At 44.2% G+C, this 15,039-nt stretch overlaps 1 long non-coding RNA gene across 1 annotated transcript; it reads left to right on the top strand.

The window, feature by feature from the left end:
* Positions 1–750: 750 nt before the first annotated feature.
* On the top strand, positions 751–1,428 carry LOC145879969 (uncharacterized). Its single transcript, XR_014392841.1, has 3 exons — positions 751–989; positions 1,081–1,140; positions 1,267–1,428. It is a non-coding gene; the product is annotated as an uncharacterized LOC145879969 (long non-coding RNA).
* Positions 1,429–15,039: the final 13,611 nt, after the last annotated feature.

Genomic DNA, 15,039 nt, shown 5'->3' with positions numbered 1-15,039 from the left:
AGACCTGGCAGCAAGAGATTCTTTCTGCATTTCTGCACTTTTGTTATTGTTTGTATTAAGCCAGAGTGATGACGGTGTTGTATAGTATGAATGATAGCAGTAAAATGCTTAATTGAGTCTTTTAAATTAATGACACAAAATAAACAATGTTTTTAAAATAATTAATTAATCAATCCTCAGTAGTAGAATCATTACAAGTTATAAAAACAAAATGGAATATTCTCTAAATTATTTCCCAGAAAGGTCATATTTACTATGATATTGCAATAACAGTTTAGAAAGTAAGCTATTAAAGCACATCAGTGGGTCAGGTTCACATTTAGTAGAGAGGAGCACAGTTTAGAAGCCTACAGAACAGCAGTTATCAAGAAGATAGTGGATATAGAGCATCAGATACTCATAGACGCATCTCTTCCTTAACTTCAATAGAACTACAGCTGCTTGAAGGGGGAATAACACCAATCATGAACCTTCAACCTCGTTTTATCCATCCAGTAATCTCGAAGTGGTAAACTCTCTCTAGAACGCAAAACCACAACAAACAAATCTAACCGCAGGACATCGTAGATCTGAAAGAGAGATAACAGCAAGCTCAGCACCAATGCGTCTTGTGCTGGCCACTCCATGGAAATTTTGCGCTAACGAAATGCTGTTACACTTTTAAGCATCACGTTTCGACTGTGGGAATTTTTGAAAGGTGAAGTGATGGGTATATAACATGAAAGAAGAAGTGCAGACTGTCAAACTACAGTTCTGCTACACTGCTCTTCTCTCCTCCGTTAATTACGACTTTAAACAATAAGACCGACAAGATGCGCACTATGATGTTGATGACGGTTGGTCTGCTGGCGTTGATGTTTGGACACCTGGATGGACGCGCTCATGGCCGGAAACGACGCGACAGACCAAACTGTCTCCAACGGACGGTCTCTCCCAGACTGATCAACGAATTACTCAACAAAACAGAAACTCTCACAAACTCTTTACCAGTAAGTAGAAAACTGTTTTCATACTGTTTCAAATGCCTGAAATAAATATTGTTATGTGCATAGTAATTAATTGAAATGTATTTTGTTACAGACGTTCCCCAGAAAAATATATGAAAGACTTCTGCCCAAAATCTGTACAACGTGTGCTAAGGTATATTTATAAATCATATTTATAAATCAAAACATAGACTGTTACTGAACTAATTTAGCATTTTATTAAACAAGTAAGAGTAAGAGCAAGCAACACAACTTGAATTATTTTCATTTTATTTTTTAGAAACAACTTGGCATCTGGGAAATCAACAAGATATTGGATGTCTATGGCAATGTGTTCAACCAGAAATCTTTGGAAGGTCTGTACCCCAAACACTTTGAGGATCTTCTGGCAAGGCTGGAAAAAGATGTGCAATCTTGTGTGAGTATTGAACTTTAAGATAGTTCTATTTTTGACCACCTCTTAGAGGAAATGACATTTCTGTTCATCTGTTCTGTTGTATTGTCATCACATGTTAAGGTTAAACACTGACAGTGTTGTAGCTTCAATGAGGCTAACAGAGGTGTATGAGTTCCTCAAGAGCCTATGCCAATCCCAAAGTTGGAATAGTTACCACTTTATTACTGTATGTAATCAGCAATGTTAATATTATGAATATTATAATATGTAATATTCATAAGTAAACATATTCAAAAATAACATTTTAATTAATTTTAACATGATGAACAGGAACTACATTTACACTAACGGGTGACCAAAAATAACTGTCTGAAAGCCTCCAATCAGCCCCACCTCCAATCAGCCCCACCTCCAATCAGCCCCACCTCCAATCAGCCCCACCTCCAATCAGCCCCACCTCCAATCAGCCCCACCTCCAATCAGCCCCACCTCCAATCAGCCCACCCTCCAATCAGCCCCACCTCCAATCAGCCCCACCTCCAATCAGCCCCACCTCCAATCTGCCCCACCTCCAATCAGCAGCACCTCCAATCAACCCCACCTCCAATCAGCCCCACCTCCAATCAGCCCCACCTCCAATCAGCCCCACCTCCAATCAGCCCCACCTCCAATCAACCCCATCTCCAATCAGCAGCACCTCCAATCAGCCCCACCTCCAATCAGCCCCACCTCCAATCAACCCCACCTCCAATCAGCCCCACCTCCAATCAGCCCCACCTCCAATCAGCCCCACCTCCAATCTGATTGGCTGTCACCTCTACAATATATTATTAAAAGGCTCAAAATGGAGCCCCTCCCATCACAACAAGGTTCTGGCTCCAACATTTACACAGGGGTTCCTTGAAGACCCTTTTCAGAGAGGTTCCAGGTTTAACTGGAAAGGTTCGGCCTGTGTAGCAACACAAAAGGTTCTTCCAGGCACTTTTACTGTAGACTAGCAGGATGGATGTAGTTGTATACCTGCAGAACACACTGATCACCCACCCATGTTATTGTAAGATATTATAGATGCACAGACAAACAGAAAAGACAACTGACCGTTCTTCCTCTGTACAGCTGGTGGAGTGCCCAACTAGACCAAAATGGACCAAGACAACCATCAGGAAGATGGAGAACACTTTTAAGAAGGTGAATATGACTTATCCAACCCTCTTACACATCTCAACATGGTGCTTTATGGCAAAGGCACACAGCTCAAAACAAAACTAATCTCTAGATCTAATTGACCTGTTTTAATGATTCCTCAACTGTTGACATTTACCTGAGATTGACCTCTTATCTGCACCTGTGTGCATTCACAATCAGTTCCATCCCCTATGGCTGTAGTATCCAATCAGTTCCATCCCCTATGGCTGTAGTATCCAATCAGTTCCATCCCCTATGGCTGTAGTAACCAATCAGTTCCATCCCCTATGGCTGTAGTAACCAATCAGTTCCATCCCCTATGGCTGTAGTATCCAATCAGTTCCATCCCCTATGGCTGTAGTATCCAATCAGTTCCATCCCCTATGGCTGTAGTAACCAATCAGTTCCATCTCCTATGGCTGTAGTATCCAATCAGTTCCATCTCCTATGGCTGTAGTATCCAATCAGTTCCATCCCCTATGGCTGTAGTATCCAATCAGTTCCATCCCCTATGGCTGTAGTATCCAATCAGTTCCATCTCCTATGGCTGTAGTAACCAATCAGTTCCATCTCCTATGGCTGTAGTATCCAATCAGTTCCATCTCCTATGGCTGTAGTAACCAATCAGTTCCATCCCCTATGGCTGTAGTATCCAATCAGTTCCATCTCCTATGGCTGTAGTATCCAATAGTAGAGTGTGTTTATGATATGTTGTTGACCATTCATTCCCTCTTTTGGCAGCTGGACACCAACAGGACTTACAAGGCCATCGGAGAGTTCAAGACCGTCCTCCTGTGGATCAGTGACATGAGAGAGAGAAAGGAAAGGTCAATGGATAAATGCCAGTAGTCATCCATCCATCCATCCACCCATCCATCCATCCATCCATCCATCCACACTGTCAAACTGGAGAAGTGGACTGTCACTGACACACACAGAGGAGACCTTCCAGTCACTCCTGAAGAATGAATGCCTCTGATATCATGTCAACCACAGCTTCCATCCACCCCTGGCCTGGACAGTCTTCTATCTAATCTACACGATCACCTGGAGCAATGGACTGTGCACACACACACACACACACACACACACAACTCCACCCATTCACCACTGGCCTGTGTACCAGCCACTCCAGCCTCCAAGTAATCTGATGCACCAGACTCTACCTCCCACGGCACAAAAGCCTGGGGACTAGGTTTGCATCCAACGGACTCCAACTGACATCATTGGCCTAAATAATCAGCACATTTCCATTATACAGGAGCTCAACTTGTAAGTGAATGTTTTTGGAGCACTGTCCCATGAGTCCACCATAACAGTGAGTCATCACAGGATGCTGCTCAGTGTCCAGTTGTACAACACTGTAGAGTACAACAAACGGTCCTTCTATTTTCTATGGTGGTTCCATCATTGGTTTAAAGGTGGCTGTGACGGTCTCCTGGCTCTCTGACCACCTGGCTGATTGACCTGTAATGCTGAGAACATTCCTGCAGGTCTGTTATCTTTCACAAGTGTACCTTTACCTGCATTCCACCTGTACTTTTTTTTTATTTAACCTTTATTTAACTAGGCAAGTCAGTTAAGAACAAATTCTTATTTACAATGACGGCCTAGGAACAGTGGGTTAACTGCCTTGTTCAGAGGCAGAACGACAGATTTTTACCTTGTCAGCTCGGGGATTCAATCTAGCAACCTTTCAGTTACTGGCCCAACGCTCTAACCACTAGGCTACCTGCCTCCCGGGTTCAATCAAAGCCCTACCATAGTAATGTTTTGATGCAGTATCTTTGCATACAAACGACTGGATGGAAAGCATAGTGAGTGGAGTATCTCCATTAAAAGTCCACTTTAGTCCAGGTCTAGTCTTCATCTAGTCCTTACAATAGATACAGCTCTCTTTTGTCAAGAACAATGCAATTGTCAAAGCTTTGAATCATATCCACTCAATGTAGGATTTTAGCAGTATTTTGGTATTTCAATAGGAAAAGTGTATTTTCTTAATAAATGTTTTTCTTTAGTTATATTTACTTAGGTTCATATTTATAGTTTTATAAAATATTATTTGATTATTATTTTTCATATAAATGAGGATGTTATTGTCTGTGACAGGTGAACATAGTTGTGTTCAAAATGATACTTTTTATAATCACTGTTTTGTCTTTACACATCATATTTAATGTATTGTTTAAGTGAATGTTTTTTATACCAAATATCTGTCTGCCTTTTGATTATCAAAATAAAATACAATTTGTATTTCTAAAATGTATGAGTTTTCTAAATCTCGTGATTTTTCAGGAGGGAATCAGGAAGGAACGATGAGCGCTTACATTTCAAACATGTGACCTTTCGACAAATCGCAGCGCTTAATTTGAGCCTCAGTTTTGGAATGTCTTGTTCCGGAACCTCTTGTTGCATGAACCATTTTTATTCACTTTTTGCAATGTAAACACTAACAAAAGCGATCAAAGTTTATTAAATTTGCTTCTTTGTTAATTCTCCTGCCCCCCCCCAAAAAAACGTGTGGGAAAAGTAAATTTTCAGCCCAGGACTAATATTCTTGGAGTAGATTTTTTTTGTTGGACTGGGTTTATGATTTGAGCAAAATTGTAACCTATTTTTGAGACAAACGAGTGGCTGTGTGAACATTGCGCCAGTATCTCTCACATAACTAGAAGGAGATTCCTTTTCTATGATCTCTCTCCCTCTCTGCTCTGATAGACATGAACCTGCAACTCATCTCTGCAGCGTTGTACTTCATCACTCATTTCCTTATAGAATCGCGCAAAGGGTTCTGAAGGAACTGCAGCACCTCTGATAAATGGAAATACATTTGCCAAAGTGAAAGAATTACTGCTGTCTGTTAGAAATAAATTAAATCATTCAGAATAGCCTACTACACCACGAGAAGACCTATAATTTAGTCACATAGGATAAATATATATATATTAAATAGCTGTGGATTGTAGCCCAATAACTAGGAACTCTACAGTCGGGAACGCGCAGCAAATCTGTCACGCTTCGAAGACACCGACAGTGAGAATTCACAAAATAATACGCAGCTTCATCTGTTTATGTATGCAACAACAGTTCAACATTCACCTTCTGATGCCATTTCTGTCAAGCCCTCAACGCATTCAGCTTGACGCATACGTTCCATAAATCCAACGTCTGCACCACACCGAACCACAGCAACTGTCTCTGCAACGCAATGCTGCAAGGCAAACGCAGCGTTTGATTGGAAATGAATGTAATTGTGGTGTACCAAAACACAAGACACTGTCGGTGTGATCGAAGCTCAGTGAAAAAACAGCATGCAGACAAAACAGACCTTTCTCAATATTTCAAATACAATCTTGGGAAAACACTAAGCAAATACAACGATATGCATGATGCTTTATTTTAAAGGAGATTTTTATTTCTCATGCATTCGGCTACCTCAGAACTCCCCAGGTTTCCCCCCCCCCTCTTGTCCTCACTTTTTGTTCCGGCACCTCCAGATTTACACATTGGACTAATCCAATCACTTATGAACCCAATGAGAAACAGCCGTTTGTGACGTGTAAACCAATCCATTCCATCCATCACTGCATCTTGTGATTGAATAGGTAATCAGCAATGTCTTGAACTAGGCACCCTATGTCCTTATAGCACAAAGTAGTGCACTCAAAGTAGTGCATTCAAAGTAGTGGTCAATGTAGTGCACTCAAAGTAGTGGTCAATGTAGTGCACTCAAAGTAGTGCACTCAATGTAGTGGTCAAAATAGTGCACTCAAAGTAGTGGTCAAAGAAGTGCACTCTGTAGGGAGTAATGTGCCATTTGGAAAGTCTCTGTGAGAAAGTAGTGCTCAGATTTCAGCCTTGTGAATCTGCTGGTATTCAACCATGTGAAACTAAAAGCTGATAGACTCATTATTAATATACTGGTATTCAACCATGTGAAACTAAAAGCTGATAGACTCATTATTAATATACTGGTATTCAACCATGTGAAACTAAAAAGTGTCTCATTTGTTTGTATTTACTCCCCCTAGTGGTATTATTCTATACCTCACATCTGATTTGAGATGTGGAGGGAGAGAAAGAAAGACAGAGAGAGAGAGAGAGAGACACAGAGGAAGAGAGAGAGAGGAGAGAGGGAGAAAGACAGAGAGAGAGAAAGAGAGACACAGAGAGAGAAAGAAAGAGAGAGAAAGGGACAAAGAGAGAGAGAGAGAGAGACAGAGAGTGTGTGTGAGAGAGAGACAGAGAGTGTGAGGGAGAGAGTGAGAGAGAGAGACAGAGGGAGAAAGAGAGACAGAGAAAGGGACAAAGAGAGGGACAGAAACAAAGAGAGAGGGACAGAGAGAGAGACTGAGAGAGAGACTGGGAGAGAGAGCGAGAGAGAGAGTGAGAGTGAGAGAGTGAGAGAGAGAGTGAGAGAGAGAGTGAGAGAAAGAGTGAGAGAAAGAGAGTGAGTGAGGGAGAGAGAGGGAGCGAGGGAGAGGAGAGAGGTAGAGAAAGCGAAACAGAGAAAGAGGGACAGAGAGAGAGTGAGAGAGAGATAGAGAGAGATTGATTGATAGAGAGAGAGTGAGAGAGAGAGGTAGAGAGTAAGAGAGAGAGAGAAAGAGAGTGAGTGTGAGAGAGGGAGAGAGAGGGAGAGAGAGAGATAGAGAGTAGATAGATAGAGAGCTCTATAGAGTGAGGGAGAGAGGGAGAGAGAGAGGAGGGAGAGAGTGAGAGAGAGAGATGACAAAATAAGACCAGATTAAAGAAGAACAGTAGATGACTTTGTGTTGCTGTATGAAATATAGAAGCCATTTCCACCACATACAGTAATAGATACGTAAGTCATGTCATGGAGCCATTCTATACATTATCCTACATAGTAATCTGCAGCTCTCCTCTGAGGAGACAGCACATGCTTAGTTAATAGTTACTGTATGAAATGGCTTAGAAACGGAGTGCTGCTGAGGACCTGAGCTCCTCCATCCCACTCACTACCATCTGCCTGTGTGGCTCAGCTTGAGTTCCTGGAAGGGGTCGGCCTCTGACACGACCATGCCGATCTCAGACAACAAAACAACCCATTTTTCTCAGACCACAACCCTTGTTTAGGTGGGCTGCCTGAGATCAACTAGCATGCTTCTGTTACTGTTCTGCGGCAATAACTCAATAACTGACAGGACAATATCATACCTACAGGACTGTACTGACAGGACAATATCATACCTACAGGACTGTACTGACAGGACAATATCATACCTACAGGATTGTACTGACAGGACAATATCATACCTACAGGACTGTACTGACTGGACAATATCATACCTACAGGACTGTACTGACAGGACAATATCATACCTACAGGACTGTACTGACAGGACAATATCATACCTACAGGACTGTACTGACAGGACAATATCATACCTACAGGACTGACAGGACAATATCATACCTACAGGACTGACAGGACAATATCATACCTACAGGACTGACAGGACAATATCATACCTACAGGACTGACAGGACAATATCATACCTACAGGACTGTACTGACTGGACAATATCATACCTACAGGACTGTACTGACAGGACAATATCATACCTACAGGACTGTACTGACAGGACAATATCATACCTACAGGACTGTACTGACAGGACAATATCATACGTACAGGACTGTACTGACAGGACAATATCATACCTACAGGACTGTACTGACAGGACAATATCATACCTACAGGACTGACAGGACAATATCATACCTACAGGACTGTACTGACAGGACAATATCATACCTACAGGACTGTACTGACAGGACAATATCATACGTACAGGACTGTACTGACAGGACAATATCATACCTACAGGACTGTACTGACAGGACAATATCATACCTACAGGACTGACAGGACAATATCATACCTACAGGACTGTACTGACAGGACAATATCATACCTACAGGACTGTACTGACAGGACAATATCATACCTACAGGACTGTACTGACAGGACAATATCATACCTACAGGACTGTACTGACAGGACAATATCATACCTACAGGACTGTACTGACAGGACAATAAACAATCTACATGCACAGCTGAAGCCTGGTATCCTGGTATCCTGCCACTGGTATCCTGCCACTGGTATCCTGCCACTGGTATCCTGCCACTGGTATCCTGCCACTGGTATCCTGGTATCCTGCCACTGGTATCCTGCCTGCACTGTCTGAGCATCATTCTGTTAGACTCAGTCAGACAGCAGCAAACCACAAACTGCTTTACGGAAATACTCTCCACCAACAGGCATGCCACTATGTCAGCCTCAGAGCCAATCGGAAACATTTCTCCTTCTCTCAGAACTGACTGACTGACTGGAGGAAACAGTTCTCCTTCTATAATCAGTGACTGAATGACTGGAAGAAAGGCCCTACGTGGGTATCAGTTACATCAGCAGTACGATGACAAGTAATCCAAGTAATTGTGGTTGGACAGAATGTCACGTTCCTCGTATTCTCCCTCATCGGAAGATATGTCGAAATCACTCGATGACCAATACGCAGCAGGTTGACTGTTCCACATCATATTTATTTTAGATGGAAACGACAAAACAAAAATAAACACTCAGAGGAGAAAGGTGACAGTTTCACAGGTGAAACGAAACACAGTGCAAAATTACAATTACCCACAAAAATCAAACAAACACACCCCACTATATGGGACTCTCAATCAAAGGCAGATAGACAACACCTGCCTTCAACTGAGAGTCCCAACCCCAATTAACCAAACAAACATACACTCACTAAACTCCACATAGAAATACCTAACCTAGAACCTACCCCAACACTCACAACCCCACTATACCATAACCAAACATAACTGCCACGTCCTGACCAAATATAATACAAAAAAACCTAAGTATATGGTCAGGACGTGACATTACCCCCCCCTAAAGGTGCATACACTGAATGCACAAAACCAACAGAAAAAAACAAAACAAAAAAAAACAACACACAATTAACCTCCTAACTAAAGGGAGGGAAGGGAGGGTGGCTGCCGTCAACGACGGCACAGTGCTACACCCCCCCTCCCCAACCCACCTCTATTGGAGGTGGCTCCGGTTCTGGCCTGCTGTCCAACAGACCGTAGACAGACCTGTTGGGCTTAGGACAGTAGGCAGCCTTCTTTGGTTCTGGTTCGTGGGCCGACTCCGTCGGTCCCAGGCTGTAAGCAGACTCCTTCGGTTCTGGGTTGTAGGCAGAATCATCACAGTCATAGTTAATCAACTTTATTTTAGAATTGTGACCAGACTCACCCGGTTCTGGGTCACAGGCAGCTCCCCTCAGTCCCGGGTCGCAAGAGGTTGTCGGATACTCTGGTCCGCACCCCGGTGTCGGATCCTCTGGGCCGCACCCCGGTGTCGGATCCTCCGACGGCCCTGACTCAGGATTCACCAGGCTGGGGAGACATGATGGATGCCTGGCCCTGGGCACAGGCACAGGACTCACCAGGCTGGGGAGACCCACTGAAGGCCTGGTCCTGGGAGGTGGCACAGGATGAACCAGGATGGGGAGACCCACTGGAGGCCTGGTCCGAGGAGGTGGCACAGGACGGACCAGGATGGGGAGACCCACTGGAGGCCTGGTCCTGGGAGGTGGCACAGGATGAACCAGGATGGGGAGACCCACTGAAGGCCTGGTCCTGGGAGGTGGCACAGGACTCACCAGGCTGGGGAGACCCACTGAAGGCCTGGTCCTGGGAGGTGGCACAGGATGAACCAGGATGGGGAGACCCACTGGAGGCCTGGTCCGAGGAGGTGGCACAGGACGGACCAGGATGGGGAGACCCACTGAAGGCCTGGTCCTGGGAGGTGGCACAGGACTCACCAGGCTGGGGAGACCCACTGAAGGCCTGGTCCTGGGAGGTGGCACAGGACGAACCAGGATGGGGAGACCCACTGGAGGCCTGGTCCGAGGAGGTGGCACAGGACGGACCAGGATGGGGAGACCCACTGGAGGCCTGGTCCTGGGAGGTGGCACAGGATGAACCAGGATGGGGAGACCCACTGAAGGCCTGGTCCTGGGAGGTGGCACAGGATGAACCAGGATGGGGAGACCCACTGGAGGCCTGGTCCGAGGAGGAGGCACAGGATAAACCGGGCTGTGGGGGAGCACTGGAGTTCTGGTACGGACACTCTTTACCCACACTCCAGGCTGAATGCCCACTTTGGCCCGGCACGGGCGGAGAGCAGGCATTGGGCGAACTGGACCCTCCCAGCGCTCTGGAGACACAGTGCGCAACGCCGGCGCAGGATAACCTGGACCGAGGAGGCGCACTGGAGACCAGACGCGCTGAGCTGGCACCATCCGCCCTGGCTCGATGCCTGCACTCGCATGGCACTTGCGGGGGGCTGGTATGTAGCGCACCGGGCTTTGAACGTGCACTGGGGACACCGTGCGCTCCACAGCATAACACGGTGTCTTACCAGTACCACGCTGCTTCCGGTAAGCACGGGGAGTTGGCTTAGGTCTACCACCTGACTCCGCCAATCTCCCCGTGTGCCCCCCCCCAAACAAATTGTGGGGCTGCCTCCCGTGTCCGTTGCGCTCCCTCTCCTCATACCAGCGCCTCTCAGCTCTCGCCGCCTCGATCTCCCACTGTGGGCGGCGATAATCCCCAGCTTGAGTCCATGGTCCTTTCCCGTCCAGGATTTCCTCCCAAGTCCATGATTCCAGATAGCCTTTCTCCTGGTGCCTCTCCTTGTGCTGCTCCTTCCTCTGCTGCTTGGTCCGTTGTCGGTGGGTAATTCTGTCACGTTCCTCGTATTCTCCCTCATCGGAAGATATGTCGAAATCACTCGATGACCAATACGCAGCAGGTTGACTGTTCCACATCATATTTATTTTAGATGGAAACGACAAAACAAAATAAACACTCAGAGGAGAAAGGTGACAGTTTCACAGGTGAAACGAAACACAGTGCAAAATTACAATTACCCAAAAAAATCAAACAAACACACCCCACTATATGGGACTCTCAATCAAAGGCAGATAGACAACACCTGCCTTCAACTGAGAGTCCCAACCCCAATTAACCAAACAAACATACACTCACTAAACTCCACATAGAAATACCTAACCTAGAACCTACCCCAACACTCACAACCCCACTATACCATAACCAAACATAACTGCCACGTCCTGACCAAATATAATACAAAAAAACCTAAGTATATGGTCAGGACGTGACACAGAAATAACTTTTATCTCTCTCTGTCAAATGATCATTTATCACTTGGTAAAGAGTTTATCAAATCCATCCCAATAAACATTTTGACAAACCATTTTGGATAACAACATTGATTGATACCATTAATAAAGTATTGCCATTCCATTGTTTTCTATTATTCTATGATACAAATATTGTATTTCATTTATTCTATAAGATAAAGATAAAATAACAAGGATAAGATAACATAAAGATAACATAGGATAAAGATAAGATAACATAAAGATAAAGGTGAAGATAAGATAACATAAAGATAAGACAAATATGAAGATAAGATTACATAAAGATAAGATAACATAAGACAAAGCTGAAGATAAGATAACATAAAGATAAGACAACATAAAGATAAGATAACATAAGACAAAGCTGAAGATAAGATAACATAAACATAAGATAACATAAGATAAAGGTGAAGATAAGATTACATAACATGACATAAAGATAAGGTACGATGACATGACATAAAGAATAGATTAGATAAAGATAAGATAAGATTACATAACATGACATAAAGATAAGATGACATGACATAAAGAATAGATTAGATAAAGATAAGATAAGATGACATAACATAAAGAATAGATTAGATTAGATAAAGATAAGAGATATACTTTCATTTCGGTAGAAATAGCTGAGTGCTACACAGCATCATACTTCCTGTGGGGAATTCAGGAAGTGTAGCAGCCACAGAGACACTTTTACCTTGGTAAGACATTGAACTGTGGTTTGGAAATAACTTTGCTGCCAGACACCTTAAATTTCTAGTAATGCTTACAGCACGAAAACTCAGACTCTCGCTGTATCCCAAATCTCACCATGTTCACTATATAGTTCACTACTTTTGACCAGGGCCCATAGGGTAGTGCATTATTTAGGGAATAGGGTGCCATTTGACCAGAGCCCATAGGGTAGTGCACTATGGAGGGAAAAGGGTGCCATTTGACCAGGGTCCATAGGGTAGTGCACCATGTAGGGAATAGGGTGCCATTTGACCAGGGCCCATAGGGTAGTGCACTATGTAGGGAATAGGGTGCCATTTGACCAGGGCCCATAGGGTAGTGCACTATGTAGGGAATAGGGTGCCATTTGACCAGGGCCCATAGGGGTAGTGCACTATGTAGGGAATAGGGAGCCATTTGACCAGGACCCATAGGGTAGTGCACTATGTAGGGAATAGGGAGGGAGCTGAAGGTTCGAGTTCAGCCCAGGTTTACTCCTATATATCACACCAACTCAGCCCAGGTTACCTCCTATATATCACACCAACTCAGCCCAGGTTTACTCCTATATATCACACCAACTCAGCCCAGGTTTACTCCTATATATCACACCAACTCAGCCCAGGTTTACTCCTATATATCACACCAACTCAGCCCAGGTTTACTCCTATATATCACACCAACTCAGCCCAGGTTTACTCCTATATATCACACCAACTCAGCCCAGGTTACCTCCTATATATCACACCAACTCAGCCCAGGTTACCTCTTATATATCACACAAACTCAGCCCAGGTTTACTCCTATATATCACACCAACTCAGCCCAGGTTTACTCCGATATATCACACAAACTCAGCCCAGGTTACCTCCTATATATCACACCAACTCAGCCCAGGTTTACTCCTATATATCACACCAACTCAGCCCAGGTTTACTCCTATATATCACACCAACTCAGCCCAGGTTTACTCCTATATATCACACCAACTCAGCCCAGGTTACCTCCTATATATCACACCAACTCAGCCCAGGTTTACTCCGATATATCACACAAACTCAGCCCAGGTTTACTCCTATATATCACACCAACTCAGCCCAGGTTTACTCCTATATATCACACCAACTCAGCCCAGGTTTACCTCCTATATATCACACAAACTCAGCCCAGGTTTACCTCCTATATATCACACCAACTCAGCCCAGGTTTACTCCTATATATCACACCAACTCAGCCCAGGTTACCTCCTATATATCACACCAACTCCAGGTTGACTCATATATATATATATATTTTAGCAGCCACTCTTATCATACAGTAGTGAGTACATACATTTGTAATTTTTTTCCTGTACTGGTCTCCCATGGTAATCAATCCCACAACCCTGGCTTTGTAAGCACCATACTTTACCAACTGAGCCACACAGGACACTTGATAAGGAACAGGCCACTTCATATTCTCTTGTATTCCAAGCCCTTCATCATGTACTTTGTTTCACTTTGGCCAATGCAGTTGCTCTCTACACGTCATCCATAAGGCCACTGTGACCTCACAACATATAGAGTTTCTGTACAAATAGATCAATAAAGGGAGGATTGTATTGTATTGCAGATGTATTGGTCCTGAAAACGTTGTTAAGGCTGTTGTCAAAGTTATTTGAGGTAAAAGAGATGAGGCTCTTGAACAAGTGGATAAGTTCCAAATGGAACTCTATTCCCGTTTTAGTGCACTACTTTAGACCAGGGCCCATAGGGGTAGTGCACTACTTTAGACCAGGGCCCATGGGGTGGTGCACTACTTTAGACCAGGGTCCATAGGGGTAGGTCTCTACTTTAGAACAGGGCCCATAGGGTAGTGCACTACTTTAGACCAGGACCCAAAGGGGTAGGTCTCTACTTTAGACCAGGGCCCATAGGGTAGTGCACTACTTTAGACCAGGGCCCATTGGGTAGTGCACTACTTTAGACCAGGACCCATAGGGTAGTTCACAACTTTAGACCAGGGCCCATTGAGTAGTGCACTACTTTAGACCAGGACCCATAGGGTAGTGCACTATATAAGGATTAGGGTGCAGGCTTTGAGTGAAAGCAGTGTGTGTACTGAGCGGAATAGTGAGCGGGGGAGAAAAGAGAGAAAAGCTGAGTGTCTTTCTGTGCATCATGGTTGGAACCACAACTGGTTCCTAGTATTTCCTACTCCACGTCATCATAACTATCTAAAAGACTAACCACAGCTGGTTATTAGTAGTGCCTTCTCCATGTCATCAGCATTATCTATAGGACTAACCACAGCTGGTTATTAGTAGTGCCTTCTCCATGTCATCAGCATTATCTATAGGACTAACCACAGCTGGTTATTAGTAGTGCCTTCTCCATGTCATCAGCATTATCTATAGGACTAACCACAGCTGGTTATTAGTAGTGCCTTCTCCATGTCATCAGCATTATCTATAGGACTAACCACAGCTGTTATTAGTAGTGC

The sequence above is a fragment of the Salmo salar genome, chromosome 07, assembly GCF_965601325.2.
Source record: "Salmo salar chromosome 07, fSalSal1, whole genome shotgun sequence".
NCBI classification, from domain to species: domain Eukaryota; kingdom Metazoa; phylum Chordata; class Actinopteri; order Salmoniformes; family Salmonidae; genus Salmo; species Salmo salar.
This window is presented reverse-complemented; position numbering and strand designations above follow the sequence as displayed.